Genomic DNA, 21,176 nt, shown 5'->3' with positions numbered 1-21,176 from the left:
AAAACATATGGGATGCAGCAAAAGCAGTTCTAAAAGGGAAGTTTACAGCAATACGATCCTACCTCAAGAAACAAGAAACATCTCAAATAAACAACCTAACCTTACACCTAAAGCAATTAGAGAAAGAAGGAAAAAAAAAAACCCAACGTTAGCCGAAGGAAAGAAATCATAAAGATCAGATCAGAAATAAATGAAAAACAAATGAAGGAAACAATAGCAAAGATGAATAAAACTAAAAGCTGGTTCTTTGAGATGATAAACAAAGTTGATAAACCATTAGCCAGACTCAGCAAGAAAAAAAGGGAGGGCTTCCCTGGTGGCACAGTGGTTGAGGTTCCGCCAGCTGGTGCAGGCAACACTGGTTCGTGCCACGGTTCAGGAAGATCCCACATGCCGTGGGGCAGCTGGGCCCATGAGCCATGGCTGCTGAGCCTGTGCGTCCAGAGCCTGTGGTCCGCAACGGGAGAGGCCACAACAGTGAGAGGCCCACATACAGCAAAAACAAACAAACAAAAAAAAAAGGGAGAAGACTCAAATCAATAGAATTAGAAATGAAAAAGGAGAAGTAACAACTGACACTGCAGAAATACAAAGGATCATGAGAGATTACTATAAGCAACTGTATGCCAATAAGATGGACAACATGGAAAAAATGGACAAATTCTTACAAAAGTACAGCCTTCCAAGACTGAACCAGGAAGAAATAGAAAATATAAACAGACCAATCACAAGCACTGAAATTGAAACGGTGATTAAAAATCTTCAAACAGGGCTTCCGTGGTGGCGCAGTGGTTGAGAGTCCGCCTGCCGATGCAGGGGACGCAAGTTCATGCCCCGGTCCGGGAAGATCCCACATGCCGCGGAGCGGCTGGGCCTGTGAGCCATGGCTGCTGAGCCTACGCGTCCAGAGCCTGTGCTCCGCAACGGGAGAGGCCAAAACAGTGAGAGGCCTGCGTACCACAAAAAAAAAAAAAAAAAAATCAAACAAACAAAAGCCCAGGACCAGATGGCTTCACAGGCGAATTCCATCAAACATTTAGAGAAGAGCTAACACCTATCCTTCTCAAACTACAGGACAATATGACTGATGAACACAGATGCAAAAATCCTCAACCAAATACTAGCAAACAGAATCCAACATCACATTAAAAGGATCATACACCATGATCAAGTGGGGTTTATCCCAGGAATGCAAGGATTCTTCAATATTTGCAAATCAATGTGATACACCATATTAACAAATTGAAGGATAAAAACCATATGAAAATCTCAGTAGATGCAGAAAAAGCTTTCGACAAAATTCAACACCAATTTATGATAACAAAGTCTCCAGAAACTGGGCATAGAGGGAACCTAACTCAACATAATAAAGGTCATATATGACAAACCCACAGACAACATAGTCCTCAATGGTGAAAAACTGAAATGATTTCCTCTAAGATCATTAACAAGACAAGGATGCCCACTCTCACCACTATTATTCAACAAGGTTTTGGAAGTTTCAGCCACAGCAATCAGAGAAGAAAAAGAAATAAAAGGAATCCAGATCAGAAAAGAAGAAGTAAAGCTCTCACTGTTTGCTTATGTCATGATACTATACATAGAGAATCCTAAAGATGCAACCAGAAAACTACTAGAGCTAATCAATGAATTTGATAAAGTAGCAGAATACCAAATTAATGCACAGAAATCTCTTGCATTCCTATATACTAATGATGAAAAATCTGGAAGAGAAATTAAGGAAACACTCCCATTCACCATTGCAACAAAAAGAATAAAATACCTAGGAATAAACCTACCTAAGGAGACAAAAGACCTGTATGCAGAAAACTATAAGACACTGATGAAAGAAATTAAAGATAATACAAACAGATGGAGAGATATACCATGTTCTTGGATTGAAAGAATCAACATTGTGACAATGGCTATACTACCAAAAGCAATCTACAGATTCAATGCAACCCCTATCAAAGTACCAATGGCATTTTTCAGAGAACTAGAACAAAAAATTTCACACTTTGTATGGAAACACAAAAGACCCTGAATAGCCAAAGCAATCTTGAGAAAGAAAAACGGAGCTGGAGGAATGTGGCTTCCTGACTTCAAACTATACTACAAAGCTACAGTAATAAATACAGTACGGTACTGGCACAAAAACAGAAATATAGATCAATGGAACAGGATGAAAAGACCAGAGATAAACCCACGCACATATGGTCACCTTATCTTTGATGAAGGAGGCAAGCATATACAATGGAGATAAGACAGCCTCTTCAATGAGTGGTGCTGGGAAAACTGGACAGCTACATGTAAAAGAATGAAATTAGAACATTCACTAACACCATACACAAAAATAAACTCAAAATGGATTAAAGACCAAAATGTAAGACCAGACACTATCAAACTCTTAGAGGAAAACACAGGCACAACACTCTATTACATAAATCACAGCAAGATCCTCTTTGACCCACCTCCTAGAGAAATGGAAATAAAAACAAAAATAAACAAATGGGACCTAATGAAACTTCAAAACTTTTGCACAGCAAAGGAAACCATAAACAAGATGAAAAGACAACCCTCAGAATGGGAGAAAATATTTGCAAATGAAGCAACTGACAAAGGATCAATCTTCAAAATATACAAGCAGCTCATGCAGCTCAACATCAAAAAAAAAAAAAAAAAAACCCAATGTAAAAACGGGCAGAAGACCTAAATAGACATTTCTCCTAAGAAGATATACAGATTGCCAACAAACATATGAAAGGATGGTCAACATCACTAATCATTAGAGAAATGCAAATTAAAACTACAATGAGGTATTACCTCACACAGGTCAGAATGGCCATCATCAAAAAATCTACAAACAATAAATGCTGGAGAGGGTGTGGAGAAAAGGGAACCCTCCTACACTTTTGGTGGGAATGTAAATTGATACAGCCACTATGGAGAACAGTATGGAGGTTCCTTAAAATCTAAAAAAAAAAAAAACTACCATATGACCCAGTAATCCCACTACTAGGCATATACCCTGAGAAGACCATAATGCAAAAAGAGTCATGTACCACATTGTTCATTGCAGCACTATTTACAATAGCCAGGACATGGAAGCAACCTAAGTGTCCATCGACAGATGAATGGATAAAGAAGATGTGGCACATACATACAATGGAATATTACTCAGCCATTAAAAGAAGCCAAATTGAGTTATCTGTAGTGAGGTGGATGGACCTAGAGTCTGTCATACAGAGTGAAGCAAGTTAGAAAGAGAAAAAAAAATACCGTATGCTAACACATGTATATGGAATCTAAAAACAAAAGTGGTTCTGAAGAACCTAGGGGCAGGACAGGAATAAAGACGCAGATGTAGAGAATGGACTTAAGGACACAGGGCGGGGAAGGGTAAGCTGGGATGAAGTGAGAGAGTGGCATGGACATACATACACTACCAAATGTAAAACAGATAGCCAGTGGGAAGCAGCCACATAGCACAGGGAGATCAGCTGGGTGCTTTGTGACCACCTAGAGAGGTGGGATAGGGAGGGTGGGAGGGAGACGCAAGAGGGAGGGGATATGGGGATATATGTATACATATAGCTGATTCACTCTGTTGTACAACAGAAACTAACACACCATTGTAAAGCAACTATACTTTAATAAATGTTAAAAAATAAATAAAATAGTAATAAAGCAAAAGACTTAAGCAAACAGAATAATGAATGTTCATATATCTAAATGAACACAATATACACTGAAGTTGATACATACTAAGCCTACACCTTGAACTGCCTTCAGAATCATAGTTCTCCTACACCACTGAGTAGTCAACTAACAGACCAGCTTGTATAATACTTAAAACTTACACATTTATTATTATTATTTTTGCAATGTAGCCCACTCATTTCAGTAACATCACCATACCTCTGTTAGAATAATGTGCTGGTTTTATAATATGTCCACAAATTCTTTGATACTTCTCCCTTCAAAAAGCAGAGCCTAATTTGTTCCCTTTAAGTGTAGGCTATAATTAGTGACTTTTTTCTAATGAAGATAAAATGATAGAAGTGTGTGATGTACAAGATTCAGGCACAGAAGACATTGTGGCTTCCTCCTTACTCTCTCTTGGCTCACTCTCTCTGGGAGAAGCCAGGTGCTACACCATAAGATCACTCAAGCAGTCTTATGGAAAGGTCCACAGGATGAGGAACTGGCAGTTTCTGCCAAAAGCCAGAAGAAACTGAGGTCTTCTGGCAATAGCCATGTGAATGAACCACCTAGGACGCAGATCCTCCAGCCCCAGTCAAGGCTTCAGATGACTGCAGTCCCAGCCTACATCTTGATTGTAGCCTCATGAGACCTTGATCCAAAACTACCCAGCCAGGCTGTTCCTAAATTTCTGACCCATAGAAACTATGAGATAATAAATGTTCTGAGCTGCTAGGTCTATTGCTGCATAACAAATTATCCTGTATTAGATAAATACAAGCAATTTCAATTACGTGTACTTAGATTCTGAATTTTCTTATATTTCCACCTATCACCAGAATGAAGATTTTCTAATACCATCTCATGAAAGTACATTTTCTCCCTTTAAAAGATCTACTTATTCTCAGCTTGGAAAATGCCATGTTAGGGATAACAGTACCAAAATTAATTATACTGGCCTTTTGCTTGTTGACAGTGTCAGAACTGCTGCTTAGCACTTACACTCCATCTATCACCTAGTAGATACTCATTGAAAAGCTACTGGATCAGGAACACTTACTTTTAGAATTTACATCTAAATAATTTAAATGAAGTTTTAGGCAGAAAGAGAGAAATCAGTTGAACTTCCAGAGGAAAAGTTTCAACTGAAAGCCTGTATCTATACCACTGTGATCCATTTGCTGGGAGCCAGAAAAAACTCACTTGGAAAAAAAAAAAAAAGGGGGGGGTGTTAATGACATATAACATTGTATTAGGTATACAACATAATTATTCAATATTTATATATATTGTGAAATAATCACAAGTCTAGTTAATATCTGTTACTATACAGTTATGAAATTTTTTTCTTGTGAAAAGAACTTTTGAAATCTACTCTCTTAGCAACTTGCAAATATGCCACATAGTACTATTAACTATTAGTCAACATGCTGTACATTACATGCCCATGACTTACATATTTTATAACTGGAAATATGCACTTTCTGACCCCCTTCATCCATTTTGCCTGCTCCTAACCCCCACCTCTGGCAACTACCAATCTGTTCTCTGTATGTATGAGTTTGGGTTTTTTTGTTTTTTAAGATTCCACATGTGAGATCACATGGTATTCGTCTTTCTCTGTTTGATTTCTTAGCAAAATGCCCTCAAGGTCCACCCATATTGTCACAATACCAAGATTTCATTATTTTTAATGGCTAATATCCCATTATATACATATACACACACACACACACACACACACACACACACACACACACCACATCTTCTTTATCTATTTATCCATGGATGGGCACTTAGGCTGTTCCCATATCTTGGCTGTTGTAAATGATGCTTCACTGAACATGGGGTGCATATATCTTTTCAAGTTAGTGTTTTCATTTTCTTCAAATAAATACTCATAAGTGGAATTTCTGGATCAGATGATAGTTCTATTTTTAATATTTTGAGGGACCTCCATATTGTTTTCCATAGTGGCTGCACCAATTTACATTCCCACCAAGAATATATGGTAATGAATGGTAACTAGACTTTTGGTAATGATCACTTTGTAATGAACACAGATGTTGAATCATAATGTTGGACACCTAAAACTCAGATACTGTTATATAAGAAACAGAACAAAACAAAAAGTTCAGAAACAAATACAATTTGATCCAACTATTTGAAGAGGGAAGTCTTGATTACTCTTCCAAGCCCACTGGAATATTTATTTTATATTCTCCCATATTTAGCTTTACATATATGCTTCCAAAGTGCCCTAGAAATGTTTCTTAAGATTCCTCTTAAAACAAACTTTTATAGGGCTTCCCTGGTGGCGCAGTGGTTGAGAGTCCGCCTGCCGATGCAGGGGACGTGGGTTCGTGCCCCGGTCCGGGAGGATCCCACATGCCGCGGAGCGGCTGGGCCCGTGAGCCATGGCTGCTGAGCCTGTGCGTCCGGAGCCTGTGCTCCGCAGCGGGAGAGGCCACAGCAGTGGGGGGCCCGCGTACCGCAAAAAAAAAAAAAAAAAACACAAAAAAACAAACTTTTATAATTATCTAGCCTGCATTTCCTTTTAGTAAGATAATTCTTTAGTCATACAAAATTTTGTAATTATTACCACACTTGAGCTATATATTCAGAAATCAACACTTCATGACAAAATGAGTTTATGACAAACTCTGACAAATGCCACTAGAAAGCTGTTTCATATATGTTGGAACCAATTACATCGAAACTTAGCTTCCTAACATTATCTCATCGTTCCACTTTCAGCTGTTAAGGCAAAGTAAATATCCCAGGAGATTAATAAAGTATCCATTTTGAACAATGTAAGCTTGCACTTGATTCTGTTTCACGCTTACATATTATTTTTAATGTATCTCTAGATTTTTCATGTCTTCTATCCACAAGCACAAATAGTTGCTTATACATATATACAACTGCAAAATATTCAGTACATCTAACTAGTAAACAATAAATAAGGACTGAGGTGACATTACTCCCATATATCACTGTAAGCAACTGGACACATTCAGTAAATCAAGTAATCTATTATCAACCACAAGACTTGAAAGTTACAAGCTGCTACACAAGCAAACTTCCAGGCTATGACTGGCAAATTCTGCAAGGAGCAGCTGTAGAAATGATAATACCTAAATCAGAGAGAAAATTTCAGGTACAACTGTTAAACTTCTAAGATGAAATGGGTTTGCTATCCCTAGTTACAAGAGGTAACCTGATAGAAGGCTATACTTGATTAACTACTACTCTTCTCTGAAAACTTTTTTGTAAACCACTGTAAAAGAGGAACAGTAAACTCAGCATTGGTACAGTGAAAATTACATTACAAAACATAACTCAGACATAAAATATACATAATCAGAAACAAATAATCCAAAAATGTTATATTTAAGTAGGTAAAAAACTGTATTTTCAAATTCTGTTCTGGTAAACCCTCTATCTCACCATGTGTTTATAAACTTCTCATTCCGTTAAAAAAAAAAGTGTTAACAAAATACTGTTTTTTTTAAAGACTATCAACAGCAATCCTTGAAGAAAGACTTGAATGAGCATACACCCAACACAGTAGAACAATATTTTCTGTGTTTTACTGGAAGCGTAATTGGCTAAGGGGGAAAAAGATTAACAAAAGAAAAGTAAGATGAAAAAATATAGTATCAATTCATTAAAAAACAAGATGAAGAACATTCGTCAAATTTACCTCATTTAGATAGGAAGATCTCTGATTCAAATGTGTCACAAATAAGGATGCTGCTCAACCTACCCTCTTTTGAGATGTGCAAGTCAGTCAGCTCAGAATAAAAAAGCTGCAGAGAACTAACACAACACTGTAAATCAACTATACTTCAATTAAAAAAAAAAAAGCTGCAGAGATTTATTTTCATGTCAGTGAGCCAGGAAAAGAAAAAACAAGGGTACAGGAAATAAGGAAAATAAAAAATAAAATGTTATGCATATGAAAAGGTAGCAAATTTCATCTGATGTTAAAAAACACAAAATATGCTCAGAATAAATTAATGTTATCTGTGATAGACATTTAGATGTGAGCACTACCAAAAAAAACAAAAAAAAAGGGAACATATGTGAATGGCGGTTGGGGAGATACAGAAACAAGCATGGCAAAATGTTGAAGCAAGATGATATGTACGTGGGGGCTCCTTGTACTCTACTGAAATTTGTTTGGAACTTTTCATGATAAAAACTTAAATTATTTTCCTTTTCTCTGCAATCATTTGTTGAAGAATTGTTTACATATAATAAAGTATAAAACTCAAGTACACATTACAATTCAATGAATTTTTACATAGGTATATATCTGAAAAACTACCACCTATGTCAAGATGTAAATCATATACCATCACTTCAGAGGGTTCTCTCTCTCTCTCCTTCCAAGACACTGACTCCTCACGAACCAAAGGCAACCACTCTCCTGACCTCTATTACCTCAGTTTAGTTTTTCCTATTTTAAACTTCATACAAGTGGAATCATACATCATGAACTCTTTTGTGTCTGTCTACTTTTGCTTGACACAATGTTTCTGGGATTCATTCACGTTATGAACATCCTTGTACATGTTTTGTTTTGTTTTGTTTACCTTTCTTGGGTACATCTGACCTGAAATTACTGGATCACAGTCCACAGCTATGTTTAGCTATAACACATACTGACAGTTTTGTAAAGTGGCTGAAACAACCTGACATTCCCACCAGCAATATATAAGAGTATCAGCTGTGGGCTTCCCTGGTGGCGCAGTGGTTGGGAGTCCGCCTGCCGATGCAGGGGACACGGGTTCGTGCCCCGGTCCGGGAAGATCCCACATGCCGCAGAGCAGCTAGGCCCGTGAGCCATGGCCGCGGAGCCTGTGCTCTGCAACGGGAGAGGCCACAACAGTGAGAGACCCGCGTACCGCAAAAAAAGAGTATCAGTTGTTTCATACCCTTGGCAACACTTGATATTGTTTCACATCCTTGGCAACACTTGATATTGTCAGTCTCTAATTTCAGCCATTCTGACAGGGGTGTGATGGTGCCTCATTGTGACATTTCCCTGATGAGTAATAATGTAGAGGAGGGATCCTCAAACCCCGGGCCGCAGACCACTACCAGTCCACAGCCTGTTAGGAACCAGGCCGCACAGAAGGAGATGAGCGGCGGGAGAGGGAAGCTTCATCTGCCACTCCCCATCTCTCCCCACTGCTCGCATTACCGCCTGAACCATCCCCCCTTGCCGGTCCATGGAAAAACTGTCTTCCACGAAACCAGTCCCTGGTGCCAAAAAGGTTGGGGACCACTGATGTAGAGCACCTTTACCTATGCACATTGGCCTTTTGGATAACTTCTTTTGTGAAGACCTGCCTGCTTTTTTGCATATTTTTTAATGTGTGTTGTTTGCCTTTTTCTTTTTGATTTTTAAGAGTTACTTATATTTTTCTGGATACAAGTCTTTCACCAGATTTACTTAATGTGAGTATATTCTTGCAGTCTGTGGCTTGCCTCTTTTCTTTAATGATGTCTTCATGAATAGAAATTTGTAACTGATTGTAGTCTAATTTATCAATTTTATGTTCTATTTAAAAAATTTTTTGCCTACCCCACGGTGATGAAGATATACTTCTAGGTTTTCTTCTAGAATCTTGATAATTTTAGCTTTTACATTTAGTTCTATGATCCAACTCAAATGAGCTTTTGAATATAGTATCAAGTAAAAATCAAGGTTCATTTATTCCCAAATATCCAATATCCAATTTATCTAACACTATTAAAAGTAAATGTTTTCTTAACTTCAGTGGAGCTTTTGTCATAAACCAAGAAACGACATATGTGAAGGTCTATTTCTAGACACTCATATTCTTCCATTGGTCTTTTTGTCTACCTGGTTCTAATATAACACTGTCTTAATTACTGTAACTTTATAGCAAGTCTTGAGACATTTACATTTTGATATAAATTTTGGAATCCATTTGATTAAAATTTTTAAATTCTGGGATTTTAATTGAAATTTTATTGAACCTATAGCTCAACCTGGGGTAATTGACATTTTAACAATATTGAGTTCCTACCATATAAAGATGGAATATTTCTCCACTTATTTAAGTATTTTAAAATGTCTCAGCACTGTTTTATATTTTTCAGTGTAGAAGTTTTGCCCAAGTTTTTATTATATTTATCCTTAGGTATCTTACATATTTTGATGCTATTCTAAATGTACTTTTCTAATTTTATTTCATACTTTTTGGTTGCTAACACACAACTTACAGTTAATTTTTGCATGTTGTCCTTGTATCCAGTCACCTTGCTAAATTCACTTATTCTAAAACTTTGCTGGTAAACACTTTTAAAATTTTTTTCCAATTTTTAGGGTTTCCCTGGTGGCGCAGTGGTTGAGAGTCCGCCTGCCAATGCAGGAGACATGGGTTCGTGCCCCGGTCCGGGAAGATCCCACATGCCGCGGAGTGGCTGGGCCCGTGAGCCATGGCCGCTGAGCCTGCGCATCCGGAGCCTGTGCTCCGCAACGGGAGAGGCCACAACAGTGAGAGGCCCGCGTACCGCAAAAAAAAATTTTTTTTTCCATTTTTTAAAATTAACTTTTTTTATCCTGAGGGCACTGGTTAGAATTCCAGCATAATGTTAAATAGAAAAAAAAAGATATGGGACATGAAACAAGCTTTTTCATTGAGTATGATATTAGCTGTAGGGTTTTTGTTGTTGTTGTTGATACTCCAGAAAATTAACAGTATTTTCTTCTATTCCTAATTTGATGAGGATTTTTTAACACGACAGATGGTGACTTTTGTCAAATGATTTCTCTATCTACAGAGATGATCGTATGAGTCTTCTACACTGTTAAAGAGATGGACTACATTGATTAATTGTAAAACAACAAACCAACCTTGTATTCCTGGAACAAATCTGTGATATCTTTTTTACATATCACTGGATTATCTCTGTATCTATGTTCTTGAGAATTATTGGCCTGTAATTATCTCTTTTTTCTCATGTTCTTGTTAGGTTTTTCCTACCAAGATTATGCAAAAATCATAAAATGTTCAGGGAAATGTTTTCTTTTTCAGTTCTCGAAAAAGTCTGTGTAAAATTACCATTATATCTTACTTAAATGTTTGAGAGGTTTACCAGTGAAGCCATCTGGGCCTGGGGTTTTCTTGATGGAAAAGTTTTTAATAAATTCAATTTGTTTTTCAAAGATTATGACCTTTCATTCAAGTTAGCAAATATGTACTAATATAAAATTGTTCATAATTTTCCTTAACAATTTAATATCTATACAATTTGTAGTGATGCTTCAGTTTTTCATTCTTAGTATTGGTATTGTCTGTTGTCCCCCAATTTTTTCTTGATCAGTCACTACAGGCTTATTATTTTTTAAAAGTCTTCTCAACAAACTGTAAATTTTTCTGTTTCATTGATTTCTACTTTTATATTTACTACTTCCTTCTTTCTGCTTTCTTTGGGTTTAATTTGTTGCTCCCTTCAGTTGTGAGCTTACACCACTGATTTTGAACTTTTCTTCCTTACTAATATATGCATACAGGCATACCTCAGAGATATTGTGGGTTCAGTTTCAAACCACCAAAATAAAGTGAACAGTGCAACAAAGGAAGTAAATTTTTTTTTGGTTTCACAGTGTGTATAAAAGTTACATTTTTGCTATAGTGTAGTCTATTAAGCATGTAATAGCATTGTGGTTAAAAAAAAACCCAATGGACACAACTTAATTAAAAAGTATTTTACTGAGGCTTCCCTGGTGGCGCAGTGGTTGACAGTCCGCCTGCCGATGCAGGGGACACGGGTTCGTGCCCCGGTCCGGGAGGATCCCACATGTCGCGGAGCGGCTGGGCCCGTGAGCCATGGCCGCTGAGCCTGCGCGTCTGGAGCCTCTGCTCCGTAACGGGAGAGGCCACAACAGTGAGAGGCCTGCATACCGCAAAGAAAAAAAAAAAAAGTATTTTACTGTCAAAAAAGTGCTAACTATCAGTGAGAAAATGCTGTTGGACAAATGGCACCGATAAACTTGCTCATTGCAGGGTTGCCGTAAACCTCAGTTTGTAGAGAAACACAGTAGTCTGTGAAGTGCAATGAAACAAAGCACAATAAAAATGAAGCGTGCCTGTATAAAGCAATAAAGTCCTCTCAAAGCACTGCTTCAGTTACACTCAACAAGCTCTGATGTAATACTTCTGTTGTTTTTCATATCAAAATATTTTCTAATTTCCATCGTGACTTCATTTTGATTCATGGGCTATTTAGAAATGTCTTGATTAATCTTCAAACATTTGGAGCCCTGATAAGTTATTTTCTGTTCCTGAGTTGTAATTAATTCCACAGTGATCAGAAAACATGTACTGCATAATTTCAATTCTGTGAAATTTGATCATACTTCAAGGACCAGAATATTTTGGCAAATGTCCCAAGTGCACTTGAAAAAAAAAAGTATAGTCTTCAGTCTTTAGATAATATGTGCTATGAATGTCAATTATATCAAGTTGATTAATCATGTCATTCAAATTTTCTACTCCCATACTGATATTTTTATATAATTGTTCTATCAGTTACATCAAATGTATATGTAAAATCTCCAGCTATGAATGCATACTATCTTTACTGCTAATTATATTAACTTCTATATTCAGAAGCTATGTTATTAGGTAAACACACACTTAGGATTATTATATCGTCTTGATGAACTGACCTACTTATTATGATACTTTCCTGTTATCTCTTATACTTCTTCCTTTATGTCTATTTTGTACAATATTAATATAGGCACATCAGCCTTCTTTTGGTGAGTGTTTGCAAACAATATTTATCCAATCTTTTTACTTTCATATTATGTGTGCCTTTAAAGTGTTTTTCTTTTTTAAAAATAAATGCTTTTAAAGGTGTTTTTTTTTAATCATGCAAACATGAATCAAAAGAAAGATGGAGTGGCAGTATTAATATCAGATAAAGTAGACTGCAGAAGAAGAAATATTACCAGAGACAAAGAAGGATACTATATAATGACAAAGGGGTCAATTCACCAAGAAGACATAACAATCCTAAACATATATGCATCTGACAACAGAGGTTCAAAATTCATGAAGCAAAAATAGTTAGAACAAAGAGGAGAAATAGACAAATCCACAATTATACTTGGAGACTTCAATTCTTCTCAGTGACCAACAAAACAAGTAGACAAAACCTCAGTTAGGAAATAGAAAACCTAACAAGCACCACCAGTCAACTGACAATTACAGAATATTTCATATAAATATATAATTTAGTTTTTAATATGGAATGTAGAATTTATAGAATATTCTACCCCAAAGCAACATAATATACATTATTTTGAATTGCACATGGAACATTTACCAAGACTTACCATGTTCTGAGTAATAAAACTTCAAAGAATTCAAACAAAATTATACAAAGTATGCTTTCCATCTAAAACAAAATTAAGCATAGAAATCAATTATAGAGCTAGGCAAAATCAACAAATAATTGGAAATTAAACAATATATTTCTAAACAACCCATGGGTCAATGTGAAAGTCAAATAAGAACTCAGAAAATATCAACATAAAACTTTGTGGGACCAGGGCTTCCCTGGTGGCACAGTGGTTAAGAATCCTGCCAATGCAGGGGACACGGGTTTGAGCCCTGGTCCCGGAAGATACCACATGCCATGAAGTAACTAAGCCCATGTGCCACAACTACTGAACCTGCGCTCTAGAGCCTGCAAGCCACAACTACTGAAGCCCATGCACCTAGAGCCCGTGTTCCACAACAAGAGAAGCCACCGCAATGAGAAGCCTGCACACCACAAAGAAGAGTAGCCCCCGCTCGCTCTAACTAGAAAGAGCCCCTGCGCAGCAACAAAGACCCAACACAGCCAAAAATAATAAATAAATAAATAATAATTTTTAAAAAGATTGTGGGACCATCTAATGTGGTGCTTAGAAGGAAAAGAAGAAAGGTCTCAAATCAATAGCCTAAGCTTATACCTTAAAAAATTGTAACAGAGTGGATTTAAATCCAAAGCACACAAGAAGGAATAGTAAAGAGCAGAAATCAATGAAATTGAAAACATTTGTTTTTTGAGTAATAAAATAAAAAGCTGGATCTTTGGAAAAATTAACAAAATTGGTAAACGTGGAAACAAACTAATAAAGACAAAAGAGGGGACACATTGCCAATATCAGGAATGAAAGAAAAGACACCACCATAGATGCTATAGACATTAAAAGGACAATAAAGAAACAACTTCATGGCAATTAATAGATGAAAGAGACAAATTCATTGAAAGATACAAACTACTAAAGCTTATATTGTAGGTCACTCACATAGTCAAAGACTGGAAGTTTTTAAGAAAAATTAGATAACCCTAACCATCCTATACCTATTAAAGTAATTAAATTTATCCTTTAAAGCCTTTCAACATATTTAACTAGGCCCAGATGAGTTAGCTTGCAAACTCTGACAAACATTTATGAAATAATACTAATCCCATCCAAGATTTTTCGGGAAATATAAGAGGAATAAACACTTTAAACATATGAGGCCAGCAATATTCTGATACAAAAATATTACACAAAAAGTTATTCTTCATGTACACAGATACCAAAAAATACTCAACAATTAGCAAATCTAATCCACCAATTTATGGAAATGATAATACATCACAACCAAGTGAAGCATATCTAGAGAATGCAAGGTTGACTCAACATCTGAAAATAAATCAATGTAATCTATCTTATTAACACACCAAAGAAGATAAACCATAAGATCATCTCAATAAGTACAGTTAAAACATTTGAGCACAATGTCCAATCATGATTAAAAAACTCTCAGCAGTCTAGAAACAGAATGGGGACATCATTAACTTGATAAAAGGATTATTATACTTAATATAATAATATGTAGTATATAATAAAACCTGATAAAAGGCCCTTGTATACTTAATAATGAAAGATTGAAAGCTTTTCTCTTAAGATCAGGAACAAAACAAGGATATCTGCTCTCACCACTCCTGTTCAACATCATACTGGAGGGCCTAGCCAGTGCAATAAGGAAGAAAAAAGGTGGTAGGGGAGGTGGTTACACACAAACTGAAAACAAGAGAAACAAAACTGTCCTATATCCACAAATGATACAACTATCTACATGAGAAAATCCAAAAGAATCTACAAAAAAAAAAATGTTACTAGAATAGGTGAGTTTAGCAAGGTTGCCAGGTTCAAAGTCAGTATACAAAACTGTATTTCTAAATACTGTCAGTGAACAACTGGACATGGAAATTTAGGAAAATTATATTTATAATACCATCAGAAGTGATGAAATACTTGGATATAAATCTGACAAAATATGAACATCTGTATGTTGAAACTATAAAATGCTAATGATGGAAAATGAAGATCTTTGATTAAAACAAAATAGACGGAGATATCCTGTGTTCATTGATTGAAAGACTCAATATTAAGATGTCAATTCTTCCAAAATGGATCCATGCATTCAATATAATCTAAATTAACATCCCCTCAGTACTCTCTGTAGAAACCAACAAGTCGTTTCTAAAAAATTTATGGAAAAGCAAAAGAACTAGAATAGCCAGAATGATTTTGGAAAAAAATAAAGCTGAAGAACTTACATTACCTGATTTAAAAACTTACTATAAAGCAACAATAATCATGACAATGTGGCATTGGCAAAATGATAGATACAAAGATCAAGGGGACAGTCCAGAAACAGACTCACATACACGGTCAATTGATTTTTGACTAAGTTAATTCAATGCTGGAAAGGAAAGTGTTCCCCCAAAATGGTGCTAGAATTGGGAAAATAAACTTGACCCTATCTCACACCATATACAAAAATTAACTCAAAATGGATGATACACCTTGACATAAAAACTATAACATTTGTAGAAGAAAACGTAAGAGGAAATATGTGTAACTTTGCACTGAGCAAACAGAACACAGAAATACAAATCATAAAAGGAAAAACTGACAAAGTGAATTTAGTCAAAATTAAAAGCCCCTCTATTTTAAACAGTTAGGAAAATGAAAAGGTAAGCTTCAGACTGCACTCTCTGTATATGCATCTGTGTGGGTCAAAGGACTTGTACAGAAAAATGTATAAAGAATTCCTCCAACTCAATAAGACAAACAACTCAACGTTTAAAAATGGGCAAAAGATTTGAACACGTACTTCACAAAGGAAGACATACAAATGACCCATAACACATGAACAAATTCTCAATATCATTAATCATCAGATAAATACAAATTTAAAATACAGTGTCATACTACCACATATCCACTAGAAGGGCTAAAATTAAAAAGACTAAAACAACCAAGTGTTGATGAGAATGTAGATCAACTAGAACTGTAAAATGGGAAACAGTTTGGCAGGTTCTTATAATTAAACATTTGTTTACAATACAACCCAACAAATCCATTTCTAAGTATTTACCCGAGAGAAATGAAAACATATGTTCACACAATAACTCATGAATGAATGTTCATAGCGGCTTTACTAATAACAACCCCAAACTGGAGACAATCCAAATATCCATATATAGGTGAAATGGTCAATAACTGTAGTAAATCAATACCATAAACTACTACTCAGCAATAAAAGTGAACCAGCTAAACATACAAACATATGCATTATCCTCAAAATCATAGTGAAAGAAAAAAACATGGATGCAAAAGAATACATATTACATAATTCTGTTTATATAAAATTCTAGAACAAATGAAACCCATTTATAGTGAGAAAAAGAGGACAAACTGTTTCCTAGAGCTGAGGGTGAAAATGTGACTTACTGCAAAAGGGCAGTAGGGAACTTTTGGGGATGACAGAAATATTCTGTATCTTTATTGGGGTAATGAAAATATTCTACTCTTGATTGTGGTAGTGGAGACATGGGTGTATACATATGTCAAAACACACCGAGCTGGGGCTTGCCTGGTGGCGCAGTGGTTGAGAGTCCGCCTGCCGATGCAGGGGACACGGGTTCGTGCCCCGGTCCGGGAAGATCCCACATGCCGCAGAGCGGCTGGACCCGTAAGCCATGGCCGCTAGGCCTGCGTGTCTGGAGCCTGTGCTCCGCAATGGGAGAGGCCACAACAGTGAAAGGCCCGCGTACCGCAAAAAAAAAAAAAAAAACAAGAAAAAACACACCGAGCTGTACATTTTATTGTACGTAAATTATTCTCAATAAAGTTGATTCTTTAAAAAAGAGTTCTCTTGGGAAAATATTAACCAGGGAATACTGGTGATGCCCCTATACGACCACTCAAAAGATATCAAAAACATCAATAAAATTCAATATCCATTTATGGCTTTTTAAAATGTCATCAGAAATGAAAAACAACAATAAAATCATCTTGGAAAGCTAAGAATACAAAAACACATTTTAACCTATTATACTCTCCATTTATCAGAAAGCTTCATCAAACATCATAATTGATGGCTAAAACATCAGAAACAATCCCCTTAAAGTCTGAAACAACACCAAGTTGAACTATCACTGCTATTATTTAACATTATATAAAACGTATAATAGCCAAAGCAATGAGGAAAACACACAAATTATAAAATTTAAAAGAAAGCCACAAAACTGTATTTTCAGATAATCAACTCAATAAAGTGATTAGATACATGATAAGCAGAAAAAAAATCAAAAGCTTTCATGTAACTGGAGGGGGAAAAAAAGAGAAAAAATGTTACTAGAAACTTTCCATCCACCAGAGCTATCAAATCATAAAATAGCTAGGAATACTAAGAAGGAATGTCATACATATGGGAATAAAACTATAAAACTTTCCCTAAGCAAGGTGTGAATAAAATGTAGAGACATACCATACATACACATATTTCTGAGGGGAGAGACCCAGTTATCACGAAGGTCAGTTTGCCCCATATTAATCTAAAATTTCAATATAATCTCATTCAAAATACCTGAGGATTTTTAATTTAATTTACAAGTTGAGTCTAAAGTTCATTTGGAGAAGAAATGCATAAGAGTCAAGAATAATTTCAAAATGAGTAATAAGGAGGGAGAAATGGTTATCAAAATTTTAAATATGCATTCTCTTTTTAACCCAGCAATTCCATTTCTAGGAATCCATGCTCCAGAAATAATCACATAAAGAGGAAGTTTCCTGAACAGCTCTTAGGATGAAGGTAGAACTAGAAGGACAAGACTTTTTACATTACAGTCTTCCATACTGTCTGAAGTTTTAAAATTTAAGAAGATTTAAAGTTTGTAATTAAAAACAAATAAATGTAAAAGTTGGCTTCAAATAAAGCATTATTTGTGATAGGAAAAAGAAACTAATTAATTCAAATGTCTTTCAGTAAGGGAATGGTTAAGTAAATTACAGCCCACTGAAGCTATTGAAACATCATTTAGTTTTTAAAAAGTATCAGGGAGACAGGTTTAACAAGTAAAGATGGCCAAGATATGTAATTTAGTGAAAAAAGCAAGTGATATACCAATGTGTTTGGTATATCCCACCAAACTCCCCCAACTTTACATGTATGCATATATTTTTAAAAGTGTACATGAGAAAGAAGTACAATACTGTTAACTCTAGACAGTGGAATGAGACTGGGGGATGAAAGGAAATGTTCACATTTTACTTAATAGTTCATTTTCTGTATTGCTGAATTTTACATCTAGTTCGTATGTCTGTAATTAATTTTTTTAATTAAAGTTATTTCATATAAAATGATAAATTCCAGAGGACATGGGAAAAATAGTTTAAACGTTTATAAAAATCTTTAAAACGTTTATCTTCATGTTTATTTACATACTCTGCAAATGATCTATAGTCTTCACCAGAGGTGGCTGCCAATGTAAAGAAATTTAACTTACCAGATATGATAAAAATAACAACATATTAGGCCTTTAAAAAAATCATAAACTTCCCCGAACCAGCAGACTCAAAGCAGTGCCTATGCGTATGTTATAAAAGAAAAAGAAGAAAAAAAAAATGCCTAGAAAGGTTAAGTCTCCTAAATAGATTCTTCCTCTCAGTAAAAAAGACTACCTCCTCCCCTCTTCTTCAACTTGGTCTGAGCGGCTTTAAACTCACCATTTTGAATGTGCGCAAAATGATTAACAAGCAGTAATCTCAGGGAGGCCGAAATTGAAGGTGCATCCGCCAGAGGCGTGCTCTGACCTGACAGCTCTAACTAGGCGAAGCATTGATGGAATGGTGCTAATATCGGGAGATGAACGATTGTTATGGTCTGTACAGGGTGTCTGCGTGACAGAGCCTCGGTGACAATCGGGAAAAATGCAAATACAGTCAGTAGAGCGACGGCAATGGAAGGTTTTTCGAGGAAGGGGTGCTGATGCAGGCCTGTAGCGTAAGATGGATCAGCTCTACACAGGGTGACTGGAAATGGGCAGAGAGGGCGGGTGAGAGGTGTTAGTAGGTGACACACTCTTCTAACACAGTTGCGATTGTAGGGATTAAGGCAGCGGGGTCCTTGGCCAAGGCACCAAGGACAGCAGAAGAGGCAGCAAGAAAAAGCGGCCGGTGGAGACCCCAATACCAATCTATGCCATCGCCGGAGGCAGCGGGCGCTGCGGCCGCCAACAAGAGCGTGGCCCCAGGTTCGGGCTGGACAGGGCCCAGAAGGAGAAGAAGGCCTCTCCCAGCCATCAACCCCACCCACCATGGCCGGCGCGGCGGGCCAGGGACAGGCCCCACTCCTTCTCGAGGACAGAAATTAAGAAACGGAGGAGGTGAAGGCAGCAATTTCCTCGCCTTGTCCCTCACCTTCCCGACATGAGAACAAGCCAGATTAAAAAAAAAAAAAAAAAAACCCTCACCGAACTGTGCAGCGCCTCCGGAGCGAGAACAGCGCTCGATCCTGCAACAGCCACCACCGCCTTCTTCTCCGCCTCCGACTCCTCCCCCGCCGAACGCGCAGCGGCTGGCGGCGGCGGCGGCTGCGGCGGCAGCGGCGGCGGCGGCGCCGGCGGCGGAAGCAGAAGCTGCCGCGGCGCGTCCCGCCCCTTGCGCCGCGGTAGAGGAGAAGGAGGAGGGAACGCAACCCCCGCCCCCAAAACAGGGTCGACCAATAGGCTTAAAGAACCTCTGCGGGAAAACTCCACATACCCAATCGGAACCTGAGAGTGGGCTCACGTCAATGGTTGGGACGTGGCAGAAAAAGGGAAACATACTTGGACTGTCTTTACACCCTGGTCCCGCTTTCTTGCCCAGGGGCAAGTTCACCGATTGGCCGTAGAGCGGAAGGACGAAACCCACCCCTGCCTGGCCCCGCCTCCGTTCCCTGCAGCACTGCGACGTTGGGGGGCAGGGGCGGGGCACCATGCTAGGGCTGGAACAGCAGGCCTTTTGTGGTTTGGGTGGGGAGAAAAGGGCGGGGTCTCAGGGAAAGGGAAGCGGGTGCGGAGAGTTAAAGGAAGAACTGGCGCAGCTAGACTTTCAGAAATTCCAACAGCAGCAACCAAGATGGGGGCGTTAAAATCAATCCTAATTTGACTGGAAACCTAACTAACAAGATTAGGGTCTCCTGGCATGAAGTTCAAACCTTTGCAGTTCAGATATGGATGGGCCAAGAGGAAATAGCAGACGGAGGAAGGGCAGGTCTTCCTCCCAACCCACCTTGCCTGCACACTATATAGTGCCTTCTCCCCTCCCACTCCGCAGTCCCCCAGTCAGTCGCCTGCCCCTTCTTTTCTGATTCTTTTGGGGGTGGGGGCGGGTTATAGGGGATGCCCGCGTTTCCTCTGTATAGCTATGGCCTGACCAGAGACTTCCAGTTGCACCTTGGGGCTGATGGGTTGTCAAGCCGGGAAGTAACATCACATGCAACCAAAATAAATAACAACAGCTGTAGTCCCTGGACACCTTGCTTAATTTAAACAAGGATAACAGTTTAGGCAGTCATGTCACTGGTGCTTAATTGTTTCTTCATCCTGTATATGTCCTCTTTTTTCATCCTGAACGTGTCCGCTTCTCTGATTACAGTACCACTCTCCTCCCATCTTACCCCCAACTCTCTTCACTTCTTCACCCCCTCCGCACACATGCCCAATGCCCAAGATATATTTATCGCATCCCCTCCGCCAAGAGTTAAGAACCCCATTTCTTGTGCTGTCCCTGGCAACTGCGAAATCTCCTGCCAGTGAACCAAGACTCATTTTTTTGCTTTTGATGAAAACAAATTATCCCAGATTTCCTATAAAACTTGGACTATGAGAATTTGCTTGACATTTTGTGAAGCCAAACTAACTCTCAGCCCACTCCAGTAGTACATTTCTTACCCAGAAACCATTTCCCACTTGATATTTCTCTGCTTTACACATGTTGCTCTAGAAGTTGTGGCTTTTTCTCCATACAAGTCTCTCCTTCTTTGAAAGAGAATTGATACTTTAATCACATTTCCTTGATCTCCTTTTAGGTTGTTGCATATTGATTCAATTGG

The 21,176-nt window shown here is 37.7% G+C and overlaps 1 protein-coding gene across 1 annotated transcript in view; it reads right to left on the bottom strand.

The window, feature by feature from the left end:
- Positions 1 to 19,702, bottom strand: part of PJA2 (praja ring finger ubiquitin ligase 2) — a 76,944-nt gene extending 57,242 nt beyond the window's left edge. The window contains exon 1 of the mRNA XM_060009040.1: positions 19,555 to 19,702. The gene's annotated coding sequence lies outside the window, so the exon portion shown is untranslated. The remainder of the gene's footprint in view (positions 1 to 19,554) is intronic.
- Between the last annotated feature and the right edge of the window lie 1,474 nt (positions 19,703 to 21,176).

The sequence above is a fragment of the Delphinus delphis genome, chromosome 3, assembly GCF_949987515.2.
Source record: "Delphinus delphis chromosome 3, mDelDel1.2, whole genome shotgun sequence".
Classification (NCBI taxonomy): Eukaryota; Metazoa; Chordata; class Mammalia; order Artiodactyla; family Delphinidae; genus Delphinus; species Delphinus delphis.
Note: the sequence above shows the minus strand (reverse complement) of the source record. Positions and strands in the feature narration are given on the sequence as shown.